General features: G+C 33.5%; 1 long non-coding RNA gene across 1 annotated transcript; it reads right to left on the bottom strand.

Moving 5' to 3' along the window:
* LOC136038463 (uncharacterized) lies at window positions 1-22,188 on the bottom strand. Its single transcript, XR_010620216.1, has 3 exons — window positions 22,038-22,188; window positions 15,032-15,238; window positions 1-631 (listed from the first exon to the last, which is right to left on the bottom strand). It is a non-coding gene; the product is annotated as an uncharacterized LOC136038463 (long non-coding RNA).
* Between the last annotated feature and the right edge of the window lie 321 nt (window positions 22,189-22,509).

The following is a 22,509-nucleotide window of genomic DNA, read 5'->3' as shown; positions in this document are numbered from 1 at the left end:
TTGAGATTTCTATCTATTAGAGAGGGGTCTTAAAATCAAATAGCGTCAATTAAATCAAGGATAAATGACAAATTCGCCTTTTACCGATAGCTAGGAATTAACTCAAGGGTAGTTAATGCTAATTTACCCCCCGTATCTCTGTCAGAAAAATTATATATTTGTTGAGTACCCATCACACCATAATGTGTTGTCTCTCCCTAGTCCCCAGTATTAATCCAAAAGAGAAAACTCTTTAAGAGGAAAAATAGCACTGAACGATATGAACTATTGCACATAATATGGTAAAATAAAAATAGATAATTGTCAGTCAACCGCAATTAATTCAGTTTCAGATTTCAATCAAGTTTCCAAAATAGCTCATCCAAGAAACCCAATATTCCTCAACCCGTTATCTAAGAAATAATACAAATTTATTTTCCCGATCTATGTCTACTACCTTATATTTTGTTTTGCCATTAGCCATTGGTATCAAATTGAGTGTCGCTGAGTCTCTTCTTTTCTCTTAAATAACATTCTGTAGCCATTTCCAATTTCTAATAAGTTTCTATACAAGTGGTTCTTCTTTTTTTGAAGTTGTTCTTCTTTTTTTGAAGTTGCTCTTCTTTCATATTACGGTGGGGGGTTTTCACGCCTGAAAAAGCACATAATTTATGGTAAGTAAACAGTCACATTTTACTATCGTGCTTACCGTGCTTCAGTATGGGGATCAGCGAATCAGTTTCTTTTTAAATAGATGAACTAATAATACCCAAGAAGAATGAATCCCAAGAAGGTAGGCAGGAGACATGGGCATTCAATCCAAAACTCTAGCTTCAACTCTTGGCATTCAATCCAAAACTCTAGCATCCAAAACTCTAGCAGTCAACAAAACTTGAAAAATACACCTAAACAAAAAATCGTACTAAATTGAACTGTTAAAAGCAATACAAATATTAAAATGGACCTCATTGACAGGGTATCCAGTTGCTTTAAGTAAAGAAAGTAAGCAAGAAGACATGTTTGCCATAACCTAAGCCGTTACAAGATATTAAAGGCCTAATGCAGTGTTGCATAAAGATACTATGGAGAGGATTATTCGGGGCATACAAACAAATATTAGCCTAATTATTGGTCAAATAAAAATTCCTAGAAACTGCTCCACCGTCCTTAATAATTATGCTACCTGGGTAAGTAACGCTGTTTTATTGACTTGAGTTTTCTTAAAAATAATTTTTTTTAAGAAAGCAACCCCGTTGAACTCCTGATTTAATATGAAACCAGCTTCTGACCTCATATTCTATCTTGACCGCAGCAATGTTATCAAACAGTTCATGGTAACGAACTATAGTACGGAGGGACACGGCTAAATAGTAACCAAAACTGTAAAAACGGAATTTTAATACCAATAGATGGGCCTACATCAACTGAACTGGACTTTTATGCTGACTTTAAATATATAAGTTTCATCCAAATAAATCCTACCCAACAAACGTTACGAGCCCTAGAAAAAGTCATACAATCTTAATAAAAAACACACAATCAGATTCAGCATATCAGAGAACCCTACTGTAGAGGATTCAAGCTCCTATCTGCAAAAATGTGGAATTTAGTATTTTTTACCATAAAAATCACTGTGTTTATGCTATTTGCTTCTTTTTTTTCTCCCAGGGGTGATCCTGTCGACCCATTTTTCAAAGAATGTTGCGAAAGAGCTCATTCTAACAGAGTTTAAAAGTTCTAGCGCCCTTTTAAGTGACAACAAAAATGAAGGAAAACCAGCCCTCTCCCACGCTTATTTCATCAGGGGAGGGGGATACGAGGGAGGATCTCACCATAAAGGAATTTATCATGAGAGAAGAGAATTTCCATGAAGGGAGCACTGGATTTTCCGGAATTATTTTGAAAAAAAAAAAAAAATCAGAAATTAAACTGAAAAAAAAGTTTTTTCAACTGAAAGTAAGAAACAACATTAAAACTTAAAACAAACATAAATTGTTAGGCATAAAAGGGGGTTGATCCCCTCCTAAATACCTGACTCTTTACGCTAAAATATTTTCAGTAATTTCAAAAGAGCTATTTTTTCTAATTAAACGGCCTTTGTGATTCAGGGGTCATTCTCAAGGAATTGGAACAAAACTCGAAATCTAGCGTAAAGAGCGAGGTATTGACAATTTTAACTGCAAGCAAAGTTACAATATTCTGCTCTAGCTGATCGACTGTCGATAAAAGAACAAATACGCTCTCAAATTGTAAAATTTTTACTAATGTAACAAACTTAGCTTATGCTATGATGTTGCAATTGGGAAATTGTTGGGAAACAAGTTTCCCAACAGAGACCAAAGAACAACCACAAATTATAAAACCCGTTTTTCAATCAACAAAAAATGTATGATCGTCTTGAGATCTCTTTCTACTTATTTGCAAGGCCAGATGAAGGGGCTTATTGGGTCTGAAACCTGGTACTACTCGTACAAAAGCAACTAGTATACTTTTAGACAAATTTTCGATGCGTTTTGCAAAGCCGTTTTATCCTCCCCCCCCCTAAGAAAATCCTGGAGTCATTTCTTATTTTAATTTTTTTTTTAATTTAAATGACTTGGATTGGATTTTCTTGACAACTTTTTAGAAAAGTTTTAAAATAAATTTTATCGTACCGTTTACATTTGATGGCGTTTGCATTTGCTTAAATGTTCTTTTTAATAAAAGGAAAATTTTAATATTTGAAAATTTGAACCGTAAGCAAAGTTACATTATTCAGCTCTAACTTATGGACTATGAAATTTTAAAATTGCCACTAATGTAACAAACTTAGTTTTTGTCCCCTTTCAATTCCCCTTCTTAAAATTCTCCTTTAAATTTCTAACCGCAAAACGAAATTCCTTTTATTGAATATACAATTTTACTGACTGAAAGACAAAGAGCGAGTTCACATAAACGATTACACTAGTAATTGCCAATTCGCAAGAACTATTATACTAGTTGCTTTACATTTTATGTTTTAATGGGCACCTTTTGAGATTTCTATCCGTTAAACAGAGGGGGTCTTTAAATCACATAGCATCAGTTAACTCAAGGATAAACGGTGAATTCGCCCTCAATCGATATTAGAATTAAACTCAAGAATAGTTTGTGCAAATTTATCCTCAGTCTCTAAGTAAGAAAAATTTTCTTAGTAAAAAATTATAACTAAGAAATATTTGTTAAACACCTGTTACGCCGATATCGGCAGTCTCTGCCTAGTCCCTAGCATAAATCCAGAAAAAAAAAACTCTTTAAAGGGAGAATAGCACAGAACGATGCTAACTACTCTACATAACATGGTAAAATATAAATAAATAATTGCCAGTCAAAAACATTTAATTCAGCCTTCAATCAAATTTCCAATAAACTTCATCCCCGTGTTTTTATCCAAGAGACCCAATATTCCTCAGCCGTTATCCGAGAAATAATACAAATGTATTTTACAGATTAATGTTCTTCATTATTTTATGTTGCGCTTCTTTTGTATTACGGTGAGAATTCTGCGCCTGAAAAAGTACATAATTTATGTGAATAAAACAGACCACATTTTTAACACCGTGCTTGCCTCATAACAAAGTGCTTTGGTAAGGTGATCAGCGAATCATTTTTAAACAGATGAAACACGATTCCAAAATGGTGAATGGGAGACATGGACTGGCACGTACGTACGGGATGCACCCCCCAACCCAAAATCCCACGATTTGTTTTGCTTTCACATAATTTCCTAATACCTCTCACAGAATAAGGGATTTGAAGGATTTGTGTCCCCCCCCCCCCCGAATAAATTCCTGCGTACGTGCCTGGACAGGAAAATTCAATCCCACCACCGCTTCAAGGGCAAAAAACAAAGTTTTTTCATTGTTGGACAATTCACCACTAAGACTGTTTCGCAACGAAAAACTCGAACAGAACTTGAAAAACATCTAACCGAGAAATCGAACAAAATTAAAGTACTAAAAACGAAACAAAAATTAAAATGGGCAAAATTAACCACAGGGTATCCAGTTACTTTGAAACTCTAGGGTACAAAAAGTAAGCAAGAAGACATAATTCAGTGTTTTATATAGAAAATATTGAGAGGATTATCCGGGCAGAAAAATAAATAGTAGCCTAATTAGTGATCAAATAAAAATTTCTAGAAACAGCGGGAATGGGGACTGAAGATTCGTCCTAGCGTCAAAAAATATCACTAGTTCCATCTAGCGTTTGACAGATCTTGTCGCTATTGTTTTATTTCTTTAACTTAGCAAATTTGCTAGTTTCAAAAACAGAGATCCAGTGCTTATTACTATGGTAATAATGCCTCACAATTACACCAAAAGAATTGAAGAAACATCAAATACCAAGCCAGGCCTTGGTCACTTTTTCTTCGACAATAGCACAAACTTTAACTGTTTGAAGTCACCAATATCTCATCGTGATTTTCTTCATTTAGAATTATGCAAACATCACGACTTATAGTATAGGAAACAAACAAAAACATAAAAAAAAACAATTATACAGTTAGATTACCCATCAGATACATTTACATAATTTGATAATCTCTGCTGTGACAGTTACACACTACTGAGACTGACTGAGACCCCCCTGAAAGGCCGACACGTAGTTCCTAACTATATGCAAAATGAATTTACCGATATATCTTGCTGAAAACAAATAGCTGGCAGAGACTTTGTGTGTGCTTTTAGACGAAAGACATGTTAGAAGACCGAACTTTATATAAAACTACCACTGAACTGAAAACTAAGATTTATTAGAGAATTGACACCTAAAAATACTTATTAGAGAATTCCATAAACAAAGTAACTTTCAAAATCTAAGGGAAGAAGCAAAAAATATAGGGGGATATCCCCCCTCACTTTGATTGTGTTCCAAAAGAAATATGACTTTAATATGTCTTAAAGTCATTGTTTATACTTATACCATCTGGAAGCAAAATTCATCGTACCTTTTGCATAAATATCTGTTAATGATCAATATAAAACATGTCACTCAAATCGAGAGTTAACTGCTAGAAAAAGAAATTTCACATTCACCGGGGAATGTCCGACATATTTTTTCTCCTTGGTTTAATTCAGCGTTGCCAGTCAACTTTTTTAGTTTTATGTAAGGTTTCATGGTAACAGGTTTATCTAGGTTAGATTTGTAACCCATTTCTAAGAGTTATAGCTTAAATTAACCTAATCTAACTTTTACCATCAAATCTTGCACAAGACAGAAATGCTGATTCGCAAAGCTAATTGAATCCAAGCAGAGGAAAGGACATTTTGGACAGTCACCGTCGAATGACGACATTAACCAGATTTTGGACATTCAAAGTAACAACTATACTACGATGACTATCCTTAGACTGTTAGGTGTGAAGACTTTTGAATCACTACTTTTTGTAGATTCTGTACAACTACTAGAACTCTCTGCGGCACCAAGCTGCCAAACACCAGCATAGCTAGACACGCTTCTCCTCTTTACCAACATATTTAGAGCTACCCTCTTTACACCCTTCCTAGAATTTTTAATTTCCCTTAGATCCTCCCTTATGAACTCACTTGTCCTGTTATTTTCTTCCTCTGTCGTAACAAGTTTTTCCAGGGCATCTACTGTTGGTTTGCCTTTAGCAAGTCCAAACTGGTCTTTATAAATCTAGTCCTTATTAATACTTAGATTATTCAAAATATATGATAAGGTTGTTTCGAAAGTCTTGCCAAAAACTGGTAATAAGCTAATGGGTCGATAAGAAGATGGTAAATAATTATTAGTTCTCCCTGCATAGGAATTGCTATGATTTTAGCATTTTTCCAGTCCTTAGGAAAATACTTAATATCCGAACATGCATTATATATTTTAAGCAAAATGGGAGCTAAGTCATGGACTTTTTTTTTACAACTGTATTAACAATACCATCTAAGCCGGGAGTTTTCTGTGGCTTAGGAGAATTAATAGCATGTTGTAGATGCTGTTGATCAATAGAATCAACTGTTATAGGTGAAAATCCCGGCTGTTGTCACAAGCTTATTCAACTTGACCTCGAATTTGGCGGTGATAAGAAGTTTTGGTTTAGCGGTAATCAGGGGTAGACCATTTGTTGAAGAATAACTCGCCACCTTCCTGGTATGATTCTGTGTACGTGCCGTTATATTTTGCAATGTGAATAGGGGATACTAGGGAGGGGTGGTTAGAATATATCTCATGTATTGTGCTCCAGGGATCTAAGCTACCTTTATCTTTACAGAAAATTTTCCAATCTACAAGTTTTGACTTCTCATTTTCATTCGAACACAGTCTTTTTTCCAAATATTGCAACTTTAATTCCTATTTGTATTATATTTGTAAGGCTTTGAACAAATTAGCTAATCTCTTGTTTATTTTTCATGGGTATGCTAAATATGCCGTCGATATTATTTTAAAAATGTTAGCCAAGTGTATTCCAATCCACTTTCTTGTAATTCAGCCTTGGATCAGTCAAACTTATGTTGGAGGAGTCAGAACATCTTAGTTTAAAAGAAATATACCCATGTTCTGAAAGACTGGGACATGTTGACACTTTCTAATGATAAATATCACGGGACAAACAATTACCGACAGCAGTTACGTCCGGGCTCGTGGTGTTCATTCTTGTATATGTTGCCACTTTGGATCATTTACGACAACTAGTGACCTATTTGTAAAAATTAATTCCAGTTCCTCCCCTTTTTCGTCCGCAATATTATTAGAAAGCCAAAAAGGTGTTTGGGCATTAAATTCCCCACCTAAAATTAATGCAGACGCATTTCTTACTTTCTCAATCAGTTACAGACATAAAGAAGGATTTTCGTTAGAAGGAAGACAGTAAGGTGACACAACTGTAAAGGTCTTTTTGCGAGCATATATATAGACAACAACATATTCATTTGTCGAGACACCAAAATGTAGATCTGCTTTCAGCGTATTTATAACAAAAACTGTTGCGCTATAAAGTCTTTTTGAAGGATCAAATTTTGAAAAACACCTTAAATTTGGTGGTGCAGAGGAGACTTTAAAATTGTATTTACATATGGGTCTTGAACTAATATAACATCTGATTTTACCATCTCCATATTTTTTATATAATTCTAATAAAGCTACATACGAATGCTGTAAATTAATCTGAAGAAATGATAAACTTTTTATACATGATGCGGAAGGCTTTGCATCAGCCTCAAAACATTTTAATTTATCTGGTAGATTGACTTTTAGCTTTTTGGATATATGGTGAATTTGAATTTGGTTAAATTTTTTGTTTCTGTAATAGTCCATTTTCTTTTCCGGTAGCTTGTCAAGATTAATTGGTATTAATTTATGTTGACTTCCTATATCGAGATCTTCCCGTGTTATATATTCAGCTATTTGCATGGTCTGACGAGATGCAAATGTTAGATCAATTATGTCTGAGTAATTAGTTTGAGCATTCATATATGTTAATACCAGAACTAAAACTGGTATATCATAGATAAAATTTGCAATATCCTATCCTGACCTATTTTGACTGCCATTAGATTCCCACTTTTTTCCTTTGTCAGCGTACTAGGCTATCGTACTAAAATCTTGATTATCGCCTCTCCCTCCTTCTTCCACAAAATTTCCAGGCAAAATTTTAACAAAATTCTCTTATATTAACAGAATTATTTTGAATTTATTATATAATGAATAGTTTCTTTTTTACTGTTATTAATTTATCAATGGAACTATTTAATTCTTATTAATCATTATGATCTAATTATTTTAATTATGTTTATTTAAAGAACTTACGCGTTATAGCAACCACGATCAAGCTCTTGATCTGCGTAAAACTAGAGTCTCTGTCTGCATTCAGAGATAATTAGCTTAGTCTCAGTGAGATAAACGATATGCGTGTAACTTAACCGCCGTGTAGTTAAGCCCCAAGCAACTGAAACCCAATAACTGAAGCACCGTGGAACTGAACCTCCGTGCAACTAAACCTACATGCAATTGACTCCCGTGAAGCTGAATATCCCTGCACTGTATGAAGCTGAACAACTGTTACACTGTACCGCCGTGCAACTTAACCCTCGTGCAACATTCTACCAAGTGTAGGCAATATTATTGGGTAAAACACAAGTTAGAATCTTCACATGTTCGACTTTGTTGGAATTGTTTTGTTTTTAAAATCACTATATAAAGCCCTGTCAAGATGATTCACAAAAAAGCTGTTTTTTTCCGCAAAATATAGAAAATTGGACGTCGCAAACCATTAAAGCCACATTTATTTCTCCTATTTTATGTTTTATGTCTCCACCCCCTTGTCATTGTCTGAAAATGCCCCTTTCCCCGAAAATACCCGAAAACCACCCCTCACACAGCTGGTTTTTTTTAGTCATTTTTGACTTATTAAAAGGACTAGAACTCTCAATTTCTGATCGAATGAGAATCCTCAGAAGTTACTAAAAACCATGAGACGGGGGTAGAGACGGGGAAGGGATAAGTCCCCCTCCTATTTGGAATGAGTTCTGTTCATTTTGGGGTTTAATGTCACTCTTTATTCTTTATTAAATACAATTCTTTATTATTTCTTTATTAAATATCAGTTTCGCATTTTTGATGTTCAATGATTTTTTGTCCCTCACCAAAAAAATCACCGCCCAAACAAAAGTCCTGGATACGACCCTGGGGATTTCATGTCGAACAGTGTCCAAATAGGCTCGTAGGAGGATCTTTCCATCGAGGAATTTTCCTTTGGGAATGGGAATTTTTCCTTTGATTTCCTGGGATTATTTAAAAACTATCAAAACTAAATGAAAATAACAAGTCTTTTCAACTGAAATAAGGCAGCAACATTAGAATTTAACAACATTAAAACGACGTATATGAGGAGGGTTTTCTCCTCCTCAATGTGCTCTTTACGCTAAATATGTCTTAGAACCCTTAAACAAGGTTATTATTATAATAAAAACAAGAGTCATTTTAAATAATTGGAACAAAAAGTCAAACTTTAGTGCAAAGACCGTGGTATTGAGGAGGGGACAACTCCGTTCATCTACAGAATAGCTTCCGTTCGTTTTAAGTTTTTATGCTACTCCACTCTTTCAGTTTAAACACATGCTTTTTAAGCTGGAAGCATTTTGTTATTTAGTCCAATATAGATGTCACAGTCTATCCCATGTAGAATCATGCACATATTATGGAGTGGGGGATGTCGGGGTCATCGGACATGGAGGGGGACTCATGTTGCTTGACTCTCAAACAAGCGCAGTTTGAATACTATTATATAGTGATCATTTACTATTCCCTTTGCGCAGTTACTATTATTCTACAACATTTGAGTTCTCTTTATATCTTCCAGACATCCTACCATCCTACCCTGTTCGTCATCCTACCATCCACACATCTATGAAAAAATCATACTTTTAGTTCCAACCATTCAATGGACCCAATCAAGGACTGGCTGTCCCCAAGTGGACGGGGAAGGGGCTTTACAAAGGAGGTCTTAAAGGTAATTTGATCCCTTTTTATTATTGTTACTTTTTCATTTACTTCGCTCTTTTTCGTTTTATTATGTTCTACCAGAAAAACTGACAGAACGGGAGAAACACCATTATGGCTGAAGTATTTTGTGTTTTTATTTTTAACGAACCCAATTATTTAGTTTGGGACGGGGGTCAATGATATGACTCTGTAAGTTCAGCCAAAGTCAACCCAGCTGTAAATGGGTACCCGGAGAAATCAGCTGTATTCTTTACCAAGTTTATTTATTTTGGATGGGCAATTCCAGAGAAGGAGGGATATTAGAAATTTCTAAGACAGGAGAACCTTATTTCTCATTTTCTTACTTTGATAATTGTTCGGAGTTTTCCTAAAAAGGGAGAGGGTGCATTCATGAAAGCAACCGGCGGAACTCACAGACAATTAGATATTCTACTAGCAGCCAATCATGCACGGCCAAATGGAATTCAAGTCGTCTCCAAATTATATATATATATATATATATATATATATATATATATATATATATATATATATATATATATATATATATATATATATATATATATATATATATATATATATATATATATATATATGCTGCCTACAATATGTGGGGGAAACAACTAATAATATATATAAAAGATTTTCTGGACATAAGACAACAGTTAATAATGAAAAAACTAATAACTATCTAGTTCAACATTGTAATAATGGTAAATGTTCCATATCAGATATAACTGTCACAATTTTAGAAAATTTAGAATTAGAAAATTTAAATAAAGAAGAGAAGAATAATAGACTACGTAGGCAGGAGGATTTCTGGATCCATACTCTTGGTACAGCCTATCCTTTTGGGCTAAATGATCGTGTAGCAAAATATGGTGACATGTCTCATGTTGTTGTTAAATGTATTGATGGTTTTATGGACCATCCTTCTTTTACTTGTCCTACTAAACGTAAAAAACGATCGAGTGGACATAGGAAAAATAATAGAAAAAATGAATTAGATGTACATATGCTTTCTATAGATCTATGCCAGCTACTTGAATCTAGGGGTATGATTTCTGTAATAAAATGTCTAAATAATTTATCCAAGAGGAATTTAATCAAACTTTTCTGGATTATTAAGAATAATACAGCTCTTGATTATAATTTTAAAGTAATATGTGATACAATTTGTATTCTAACTAAAACGAAATTTATTACAAAAAAGAAAAAGTTCGATAAGATTAGTAATAAGGATAACAGATTATATTTACCTATTAATTTTACTTGTAACAGATTGAAGATATTAATTTACCAGAAATTTTAAATTAGCGGCATGTGAAACAGGCCCTTCCTAGTAATTTGAATTATAATGATAGTCCAGTTTTAACTTATAAATTTTCAAAAACTATTGGGCAAATTATTTTTAATTATAATTTAATACTAAAAAGATTAGATAGTGATATAAATTGAAAACCGGTTTGTAATTGTAAGCAACTTGGCCCATTTGTAAATCCTACTTATAAACATGTTATAACAGGGGACTTGTCAATAATAAAACAAGATGATCTTGAAATTATAATAAATAAAGGGGCTAATTTCCGTCTTTCTCATCATCTGAAACCATCGAGTGTTCTTGATTGCTTGGAAAATGATTTTGATTTATTTATTGATAAGTGGTGTAAGAAAGAGAATAAAAATAAAGAGAGTTTTCAAAGTTGGAAGAATTTAATTATTAGTAGAATAAGAAATAAACTATATTCTAACTTAAAAAATAGCAACAATAAATCATTATTTTATAATGCGAAGATTAAACAAGCAATTGCTAATCTAAAGAATGAATTTGTAATTGTGCCAGTGGATAAAGCTAATAATAATTTTGCCATAATTTGTCAGAAGCTGTATTGTGATATCTTAAAAAGGGAGTTATGCACAACTAATGTATACAAAAAGGTAAATATAGAGGATGAGAATTTTAATTGAAAAGACTGAAGAAATATTTTTAAAAGATTTTAATATTAAAATAAATGACAATGATAAAAAGTTCCCTTTCCTATATTGGACTGTAAAATTTCATAAGAATCCCCCTAAACCACGGTTTATTGCTGGAGCAGCTAAATGCCCAACCCGCATTGCTGCTACTGACCTCTCTTTAATTTTAAAGGAAATTGTAAATAAACTTAAAACCTATTGTTCTGGTATTAAAAAATTTTCGAATTTCAATCCATATTGGAGTGTTAATAATTCACTGCAGGTGATAGATTCTTTAACAATGGTTTCAGCTAAAAGAATTGAGTCTTTCGATTTTGCGACAATGTATACTAATTTATCACTTAATGCAGTGTTTGATAATTTAAAAACTGTTATCAAGAAATCTTTCCTCTTATCTAGTAAAAGGTTCTTAAAAATAGACACTTATAATAAAAAAGCTATATGGACAAATTGCTTTAATACTACAGTTAACTTGAGATGTTACAGCTTGGATATGATTTTTGAGTTATTAGAATTTGTTTTATACAATACTTATATAAGATTTGGTGGTGATTTGTACAAGCAAATCGTGGGAATTCCCATGGGGGGGGGGAAAATGCCAGCCCATTTATAGCTGACTTGTTTTTAAGTCAACTAGAATATAAATATATGATGGATAAGAATAATCCAAATAATTGAAAACATGTTTTGTCAAATAATAAAAGATATTTAGATGATATTTTGGTCTTAAATTGTAAGGATTTCATTGATATTTCTAAAAATATATATCCATCAGAGCTTACTCTTGAATCTAGTCATGGCGCTGGACATGAAGATCATTTCTTAGATTTAAATGTTAATATTTGTGATAATAATAAATTAAGTTTTAAAATGTATAATAAAACGGATGATTTTGATTTTGAAGTGATTAGTTTCCCATTCCCTGAAAGTAATATACACTCAAATATTTGATATTTGAGTTTAAATAAATATCAAAAGAATTATCTGGAAATACTTAAAGAAATTTTCAACTAATTTCGAAGGTTCGACAAATGATGATGCAGCGCCATTTATTTTGAATTGTGTTTCTAATAGAGCGGATTTTTTTTTAAAAAATAGCCACATGGTCATGATGAATTCTATAATTGTTTAGTTCATTCAGGTTTTTTGCAATGTGTTTATATTTGTGATTTGGCAAAATTTATTATATTTAGTTTACCTATTGTTGCTAAAAAGAGGGAACAGGATAAGCTTGTTTTGGTGTTACTTGGTTGTTTTACATTTGCTGTTTTTTTTTTCGTGCATAGGGATGTATTTTGGGGGTGATACCGGACACGGGGATGCCATGGATATTCTGTGGTAGCCACAACACTTGGCTGGGTAGAGAATTTAAAGTGGCGAAAATCTATATAGGCCAGTGTAATCTCCTGATGAGCCCTTGTGTTGGGTTGTTGCCTCTGAATTATTTGTCTTTATTATTTTTTCTATTGTTTGGTAAATGACGACTTATACTTATTGACGACATGACTGCCTGTCCATGGATTATTCTTTATGTTGATTGTGTATGGCTATGCTGTTTGACCTATGTGATTGTATGGATGAGTAGGGTTAAGGCCTCTTGCAAGTGCTGGTCTATATTAATCACTAATTTAGGAAAACAGACTTCCTTTTCTCCTTCTGTCTCTTTTTTTTTGTGTGTGTGTGTGCTGTTGCATTGGTGGTTTCTCTTTTTATGATATATATATATATATATATATATATATATATATATATATATATGTATATAATCCTCTGTTGAATCTTTTCAAGATACGAAAAACAATGCCCCTTATATCCAGAAAAAAATGAACAAAAAAAATTATCCTCTTTTTTACGGTTGTACTGACCCCTTTTCAAGTTCAGAATATTTTTTTTTTATATTATGGCCCAAAATATACATACGTGTTTTTAAATATCTTTATCGTTTTCATAAAATGGCAGTGCATTTCTTTGCCAGTTTTATATATGGAAGTATTTATAAGCCTTTTATATGTTATTCTGCTTTTGTTTTTGCTTCAGATCAAAAATTTGGCCAAGCCTGGATTGTGAGATATCTCAAAATAAAACTTTATCTTACTGTTTTGAATTTGATGCACAAATACATATGTACATAATATACATATGTGCATTTGATGGCGTTTGCATTTGCTTAAATTTTCTTTATTAGTAAAAGGAAAAATGTTTAATATTTGAAAATTTGAACCGTAAGCAAAGTTACATTATTCAGCTCTAACTGATCGACTATCTGTAAATCAGGATATACGTAATAAAATATTAAAATTGTTACTAATGTAAAAAAATTAGATTATGTCTCCTTTAAACTTCTATGAGCAAAACGAAATTTCTTTTACCAAATGTACAATTTTCCTGACTGAATGACAAAAAGCTAATTCAAACGAACTATTATACCAATTGCCTTATAATTTAGTTTCATTGGGCGGTACTTGAGATTTTTATCTATTAGAGAGGGGTCTTAAAATCAAATAGCATCAATTAAATCAAGGATAATTGACAAATTCACCTTTTACCGATAGCTAGGAATTAACTCAAGGATAGTTACTGCGAATTTAGCCTCCGTACTAACCCCTTTTCAAGTTCACAATATTTTTTTTATATTATGGCCCATAAGATATGGCCCAAAATATACGTACGTTTTTTAAAAATATCTTTATCGTTTTCATAAAATGACGGTGCATTCCTTTGCCCTTTTTTATATATGGAAGAATTTGGTATATGTTATCCTACTTTTGTTTTTTCTTCAGATTAAAAATTTGGCCCAGGCTAGCTTTTGAGGTATCTTAAAATAAATTTTATCTTACTGTTTGCATTTGATGGCGTTTGCATTTGTTTAAATTTTCTTTTTAATAAAAGGAAAAATGTTTAATATTTGAAAATTTGAACCGTAAGCAAAGTTACATTATTCAGCTCTAACTGATCGACTACCTATAAATCAGGATATACGTAATAAAATATTAAATTTGTTATTAATGTAATAAACTTAGTTTATGTCTCCTTTAAACTTCTATCAGCAAAACGAAAATTCTTTTACCAAATGAACAATTTTCCTGACTGAATGACAAAAAGCAATTTCAAACGAACTATTATACCAATTGTCTTATAATTTAGTTTTATTGGGCGGCGTTTGAGATTTCTATCCATTAGAGAGATTTCGTTAAAATCAAATAGCGTCAATTAAATCAAGGATAAATGACAAATTCGCCTTTTACCGATAGCTAGAAATTAACTCAAGGGTAGTTAATGCGAATTTACCTCCCGTATCTCTGTCAGAAAAATGATATATTTCTTGAGTACCCATCACACCATAATGTGTTGTCTCTCCGTAGTCCCCAGTATTAATTCAAAAGAGAAAACTCTTTAAGAGGAAAAATAGCACTGAACGATATGAACTATTGCACATAATATGGTAAAATAAAAATAGATAATTTTAAGTCAACTGCAATTAATTTAGTTCCAGATTTCAATCAATGTCCAAAATAGCTCATCCAAGAAACCCAATATTCCTCAAACGTTATCTAAGAAATAATACAAATTTATTTTCCTGATCTATGTCTACTACCTTATATTTTGCTTTGCCATTAGCCATTGGTATCAAATTGAGTGTCGCTGAGTTCGCTGTCGCTGACTTCTTTTCTCTTAAATAACATTCTGTAGTCATTTCCAATTTCTAATAAGTTTCTATAGAAGTTGTTCTTCTTTTTTTTGAAGTTGTTTTTCTTTTTTTGAAGTTGCTCTTCTTTCATGTTAGGGTGGGGGTTTTTCACGCCTGAAAAAGCACATAATTTATGGTAAGTAAACAGTCACATTTTACTATCGTGCTCACCGTGCTTCAGTATGTTGATCAGCGAATCAGTTTCTTTTTAAATAGACGAAAGACGATCCTGGGAAGGTAGGCAGGAGACATGGGCATTCAATCCAAAACTCTAGCTTTTTTCTTTTTTAACCAAGTGTTTCGCAACTTCACGAAAAACTTGAAACAAAACTTGAAAAATACACCTAAACAAAAAATCGTACTAAATTGAAGTGCTAAAAACAAAACAAATATTAAAATGGACCTCATTGACAGGGTATCCAGTTGCTTTAAGTAAAGATTACATAAAAAAATTAGTTTTTTAACTGAAAGTAAGGAGCGACATTAAAACTTAAAACGAACAGAAATTACTCCGTATATTAAATGGGTTGTCCCCTCCCCAACGCCTCGCTCTTTATGCTAAAGCTTTTAATTGTTTTAAAAAGTAGAATTGTGGCAAAGAGTCAAACTTTAGCGTAAAGAGCGAGAGATTGCGGAGGGGACAACCCATTTCATATACGGAGTAATTTCTGTTCGTTTTAAGTTTTAATGTGGCTCCTTACTTTCAGTTAAAAAAACTTTTTTTTAAATGTAATTTCTGAACGTTTTTGAATTAATGCATGTTTGATTTCGGCTCTCCACACATAAATTATTAAAATGAAATTTGCATATTAATTCCTTTTTTGGCTAAATGGCTTTCTCTTAGTTTTGATCAGACGATTTTGAGAAAAAAGGGATGGGGAGGGAGGCCTAGTTGCCATGCAATTTTTCGGATACATAAAAAGGCAATTATAAATTTTTATTTTTAACGAATTTTTTTTTTAGTAAAAAATATACGTAACTTAAGAATTAACTTACGTATTATGTATATGACGTATTAACAAACTTTTATATTCTTAAATATTTATTATGTATATGAGGGGATTTGTACCCTCGTTAATACCTCGCTGTTTACACTAAATCTTAAGTTTTGTCCCAATTCTTTAAGAATGACCCCTGAATCAGAAAGGCTGTAGAATAAATAGTTGAAATTACTAAAAATAATATAGCATAAAGAGCAAGGTATTAATCTCCTCCTAAATACCTCGCTCTTTATGCTAAAGTATTTTTAGAACCCCTCATATGCGTAATAATCTCTGTTCGTTTTAAGTTTCAATGCTACTCCTTACTTTCAATTGAAAAAACTTTTCCATGTTTATCTTTTCATTGTTTTTTTTTTATAGTAATTTTAGAAAATCCTGCACCCTTTTCATTGAATTTTTGTTCCCCCATGACATATTTCTCCAAGGAAAGATCCTACCACATATCCCCCTCCCCTCAACCCCACCCCCAAAACCGAAAAATTCCCTGAAAACGTCTGTACACTTCCCAATAACCATTATTATATGCAAACACTGGCCGAAGCTTGTAACTTGCAGCCCCTCCCCCAGGGACTGTGGGGGAGTAAGTCATTCCCAAAGATATAGTTGTTATGGTTTTTGACTTTGCGGAACAAAATGGTTATCTCAAAATTTTGATCCGCTGACTTTGGAGAAAAAATGAGCGTGGGAGGGGGCCTAGGTGCCCTCCAATTTTTTTGGTCACCTAAAAGGGGCACTAGAACTTTTCATTCCCGTTAGAATGAGTCTTCTTTTGACATTCTAGGACCATTTTGTCGATACGATGACCCCGGGGGAAAAGAAAAAAAAAACAAAAAAAAAACAACAAGTAAACACGCACCCGTGATTTATCTTCTGATAAAAAATACGAAATTCGACATTTTTGTAGATAGGAGCTTGAAAATTTGCTATAGCATCCTCTGATACGCCAAATGCGATGGTTTGATTTTTGTTAAGATTCTATGACTTTTAGGGGGTGTTTTCCCCTATTTTCTAAAATAAGGCAAATTTCTCAGGCTCGTAACTTTTGATGACAAAGACTAAATTTGATGAAACTTATATATTTAAAATCAGCATGAAAATCTGATTCTTTTGATGTATATTTTAGCATCAAAATTCCGTTTTTTAGAGTTTCGTTTACTATTGAGTCAGGTCGCTCCTTACTCGTTACCACGAACTGTTTGAAAGTAAGCAAGAAGACATGTTTGCCAAAACCTAAGCCGTTACAAGATATTAAAGGCCTAATTCAGTGTTGCATAAATATACTATCGAGAGGATTATCCGGGGCATACAAACAAATATTAGCCTAATTAGTGGTCAAATAAAAATTCCTAGAAACTGCTCCACCGTCTTTAATAATTATGCTACCTGGGTAAGTAACACTGCTTTATTGACTTGAGTTTTCTTAAAAATAATTTGTCAAACGTATTCTAACCCCTTGAACTCGCAAAATCTCTAAAAGTTCATTCATTTTACCAACGTTTTAATTTTAGATGCTTAAATCATCAGCATACCTAAAGCCAAGGGGACTTATAATTCCGCTCTCTCACATTACCTTTGCTGTGTTCCTTAAGACCAAGTCCACCAGAATCATTCGTACTAATGGTAATAGAACGCCACCCCATTGAACTCCTGATTTAATATGAAACCAGCTTCTAACCTCATATTCTATCTTGACCGCAGCAATGTTATCAAACAGTTCGTGGTAACGAACTGAAGTACGGAGGGACACGGCTAAATAGTAACCGAAAGTGTAAAAACGGAATTTTGATTCCAATAGATAGGCTTACATCAACTGAAGCGAACTTTTATGCTGATTTTGAATATATAAGTTTCATCCAAATAAATCCTACCCAACAAAAGTTACGAGCCTGATAAAATTTGCCATATTTTCGAAAAAGAGGTAAACACGACCTAAAAGTCATACAATCTTAATGGAAAGCCAGCAATCAGATTCGGCATATCAGAGAACCCTACTGTAGAGGTTTCAAGCTCCTGTCTGCAAAAATGTTGAATTTCGTATTTTTTACCAGAAAAATCACGGTGTTTAGGTTATTTGTTTTTTTTGTTTGTTTTTTTTCCCCAGGGGTGATCCTGTCCACCAAATTTTCAAAGAATGTATTGAAAGAGCTCATTCTAACAGAGTTTAAAAGTTCTTGCGCCCTTTTTGAGTGACCACAAAAAATGAAGGAAAACTGGGCCGCCTCCTGCGCTCATTCCATCAGGGGAGGGGGATACGAGGGAGGATGTCTCCATAGAGGAATGTATCATGAGAGAAGAGAATTTCCATGAAGGAATCGCTGGATTTTCTGGCATTATTAAAAAAAAACAATCAGAAAAGTTTTTTCAACTGAAAGTAAGTAAGTACATTAAAATAAGCAAAAATTATTAGGCATAAAAGGGGGTTGGTCCCCTCCTCAATACCTCGCTTTTTACGCTAAATTTTTGGTAATTTCAAAAGAGCTATTTATTCTAATTAAACGGCCTTTGTGATTCAGGGGTCATTCTTAAAGAATTGGAACAGAATTCGAAATTTAGTGTAATGAACGAGGTATTGACGAGGGGACAAACCCTCTCATATACGTAATAAAAATGAACGAATAGAGATAATAAAATCGTCCGTGATTAAAATTAAAAGTTCTAGTGTCCCTTTTTAGTAACCAAAAAAATGGAGGGAAACTAGACCCCTCCCCATCCCCTTTTTTCTCAACATCGTTCGATTAAAATTTTGAGAATGCCATTTAGCCAAAAAAAAAATAAAAAATGTGCAAATTTCGTTTTAATTATCCATGTACGGTGAGACAAAATCTAAACCGGCCTTAATTAAAAAACGTTAAGAAACTAAATAAAAATTTTTTTTTCTTAACTGAAAGTAAGAAATGACATTAAAACTTAAAACGAACAGAAATTACTCTGTATATGAAAGAGGCCGTCCCCTCCTCAACGCCCCGCTCTTTACGCTGAAGTTTGACTTTTTTTCACAGCTCTACTTTTTGAAACAATAGAAAACTTTAGCGTAAAGAGTGGGGTGTTGAGGAAGGGACAGCTCCTTTCACGTATGGAATAATTTCTGTTCATTTTAAGTTTTAATATTGCTCCTTATTTTAAATTAAGAAAACTTGTTTTTCTTACTAAATTGTCGTACACAGCTCTAATTACTAAATTGTATTTGTCTAGTATACCATACGAGGACAAGACCTTTGCTCTTCTATCAACAGAATTGAACGCTTGTTCATCATCTATAAACTAAGGAATAAAGGTGTTTTATCACCCAGGCACTTCTCAATTATTAGCCTAAAAGGGAAAATTTGGCCATTTGTCATCCTCAGTACGTTCTAAGACCACACTGCTTTTCTCTCATAAACTTGTCTACAGTATCTCTCAGTTTAAAGATCATAATGTTACTAAGTAGTTTGCTGCCTACAAAGACCAGGCTAATGCCTACATAAATACAACACTCACTCTTATCACCTTTATTATACAGTGGTTTAATTAAGCTTTTTTCCTGAAATCGCTAGGTACTTCCCCTTTTCCGTAATTCATATTAACAATCTTCAGTAATTTATTTCTAACCTCAGGGCCACCATGCTTAAGCAACTTATCTTGTAGTGTCTAATCCGGCTGACAAATTTTCCCCTTTCTTCCAGTGATTTTCGCATTAGAAATTGAAAGAAGAATTGGGAAGCTAAGAAAAGCGAGTGCCTGTCCTTTAGATATCCCATTTCCCCTTATTAGAATACTGGTTTAGAAGGTGTTTATCCAATCTCGTTTTTTCTCCTAACTGTACAAAGAATTTTTTGTTGATTGGCAGAGAGAAAATATCCTTCCTCCTCTTATAGACCTGGGACCAATCGGGAGCCTCAGTTCCACATCTACCTATAATGCTGTTGCTTATCTTGTCAATTTAACTGGTAAAATTCCACAAAAGTCTAATACCTGGCTTAAATTAATTTCCATTTAAAATCCAAAAATAGCATTTTAATTGGTTAATTACAATGCATTAGTTCAAAACTTATCACTGAATTAAATATTGACCTTTTCCTAGTGAAATTGATTGCCTCTTTTATATGAAATAAATCACAAGCAGTCAAATACCATATTCATTGCTTACCCTCCTTGTTCCCAATGGAATAACCCAACGTACTCTCCAAGTTCGACTCCACAGTCTCGCTAAGGAGTTTTCCATGAATTGAAATATATTGATGAGCTTATGGTTTTTGAAACCTTCTAAAAAAATTTAATGAGTATCCTTATTAACATTGCACAAGATACCTTCCTCAATAATGCCAGTATATTTCCTTAACCTTAGAAGGGTAAGCATTCGTAAATTTTACGACACCAAAACACGTTTTGGCAGTTACCATGGAAACGGAAGCTTTGCACGAACCCACCTCCCATATATGCTAATGCAATGATTAGTCAATTTTTGTGCTGTAACCAGGGTTTTATTATCTGAACTGATTGGGGAGATATTAAGGAAAATTAGCAAAATTTACGAAAGCTTTACCATCTACGTAACTTTTTCACCTGTTCAGGAAAACTGATATTTGTATTAAAACTGTGTTATTACAAAGCTTTTTCGAACGATGAGGTCCGATCAGTTTTCAAAACGTTGTTTACAAGCTTCATAGCAAATTTCGTCAGGTATAGCATAGGAAGATGCTGAATTTAGCTATTTTCTGATTTAACATAATTGTTCCCCTATCTGGGGAACAAATAGAAACGTCACGCTTGACAGCAGCTTCACATCGGTTACATTTGCAGCAGAACTTCTGAAACAAAAGAGCTAAAAACTCATATGGCACTTTTGACGAGATCGGAAGAGCCAAGACCAAGGACCTCATATGGCATGAGCTCTAGCAAAATTCTAAGAATCAACAGATTGCTTTAAAGGGAAAATCAGAGGCTTAATGCCGGTCGGGATTAAAATAAGAACTCCAATCACCTCAATTTTTCTAATTTTTCCTCTCCCTTCAGCCCCCCAGATGGTCGAATCAGGGAAAACGACTTGATCAAGTCAATTTGTGCAGCTCCCTGACACACCTACCAATTTTCATCGCCCTAGCACGTCCAAAAGCACCAAACTCGTCAAAGTACAGCCTCTTCACCACAAGATATGCTGCTTGACTTCAAGATACCAAAAAATATATCCTTTGTGTCCGGGGAAAATTATCACAAAAAAAATATAATATGGCCCAAAGTTTATTTAGGCGTTTTCAAATTTTTATTGTTTGTTTTTATAAAATGACAGTGCATTCATTTGTCAGTTTTATATAAGGAATTGTTTATAAGCCTTTTATATGTTGTTCTGCTTTTGTTTTTACAAAACACAAAATTTTACAAAACTTTTGTTTTGTTTGTTTTTGCAAATTCCCAAGAACTATTATAGTAGTTGTTTTACATTTTAGTTTTAACAGGCACCTTTTGAGATTTCTATCCGTTAGACAGAGGGGGCCTTGAAATCAAATAGCATCAGTGAACTCAAGGATAAACGGTGAATTCACCCTTTATCGATATTAGGATTTAGCTCAAGAATAGTTTGTGTATATTTGCCCTGAGTCTCTAAGTAAGAAAAATCTCCTAAGTAAAAAATTATAAATAAGAAATATTTGCTAAACACCCGTCACACCCAAATTTGCAGCCTCTCCCTAATCCCTAGTAGAACTCCAAAAGAAAAAAAAAACCCTTTAGAGAGAGAATAGCAGAGAACGATGCTAACAAGTGCAAATAATATGCTAATATAGAAATAGATAATTGCCAGTCAACCACATTTAATCTAGTTTCAGCCTTCAATCAAGTGTCAAAAAATATCATCCTCCGAACAGATCCAACATTCCTCAACCGTTATCAAAGAAATAATCCAAAATTTTTTTCCAGATTTTCCAGATGTCTACTACCTTGTATCCAATTTCGTCATTAGCCATCGGTATCAAATTGGGTGTCTGAGTCTCTTCTTCTCTCCTAAATAGCATCCAACTGCAAGGTTTTATAGACATTGTTCTTCATTATTTTAAGTTGCGCTTCTTTCGTATTACGGTGAGAATTCTGCGCCTGAAAAAGCACATATTTTATGTGAAGAAAACAGACACATTTTACTACCGTGCTTGCCTCATAACATTGTGCTTTGGGATGGCGATTAGCAGATCAGTATTTTTTTTTTAAGCAGGTGAAACACTATTCCGAAATGGTGAATAGGAGACATGGGCTGGAACCAACACAGGGGGTGGCACCCCCTCCCCCAAAATCCCACGATTTGTCTTAATTTTCACACAATTTTCTGATAGCTCTCATAGAACAAGGGATTTGAACAATTTGTGCCCCCCGAAACACATTCCTGCGTACGTGCCTGGACAGGGGCATTCAATCCCG

The sequence above is a fragment of the Artemia franciscana genome, chromosome 18, assembly GCF_032884065.1.
Source record: "Artemia franciscana chromosome 18, ASM3288406v1, whole genome shotgun sequence".
Taxonomy (NCBI): domain Eukaryota; kingdom Metazoa; phylum Arthropoda; class Branchiopoda; order Anostraca; family Artemiidae; genus Artemia; species Artemia franciscana.
This window is presented reverse-complemented; position numbering and strand designations above follow the sequence as displayed.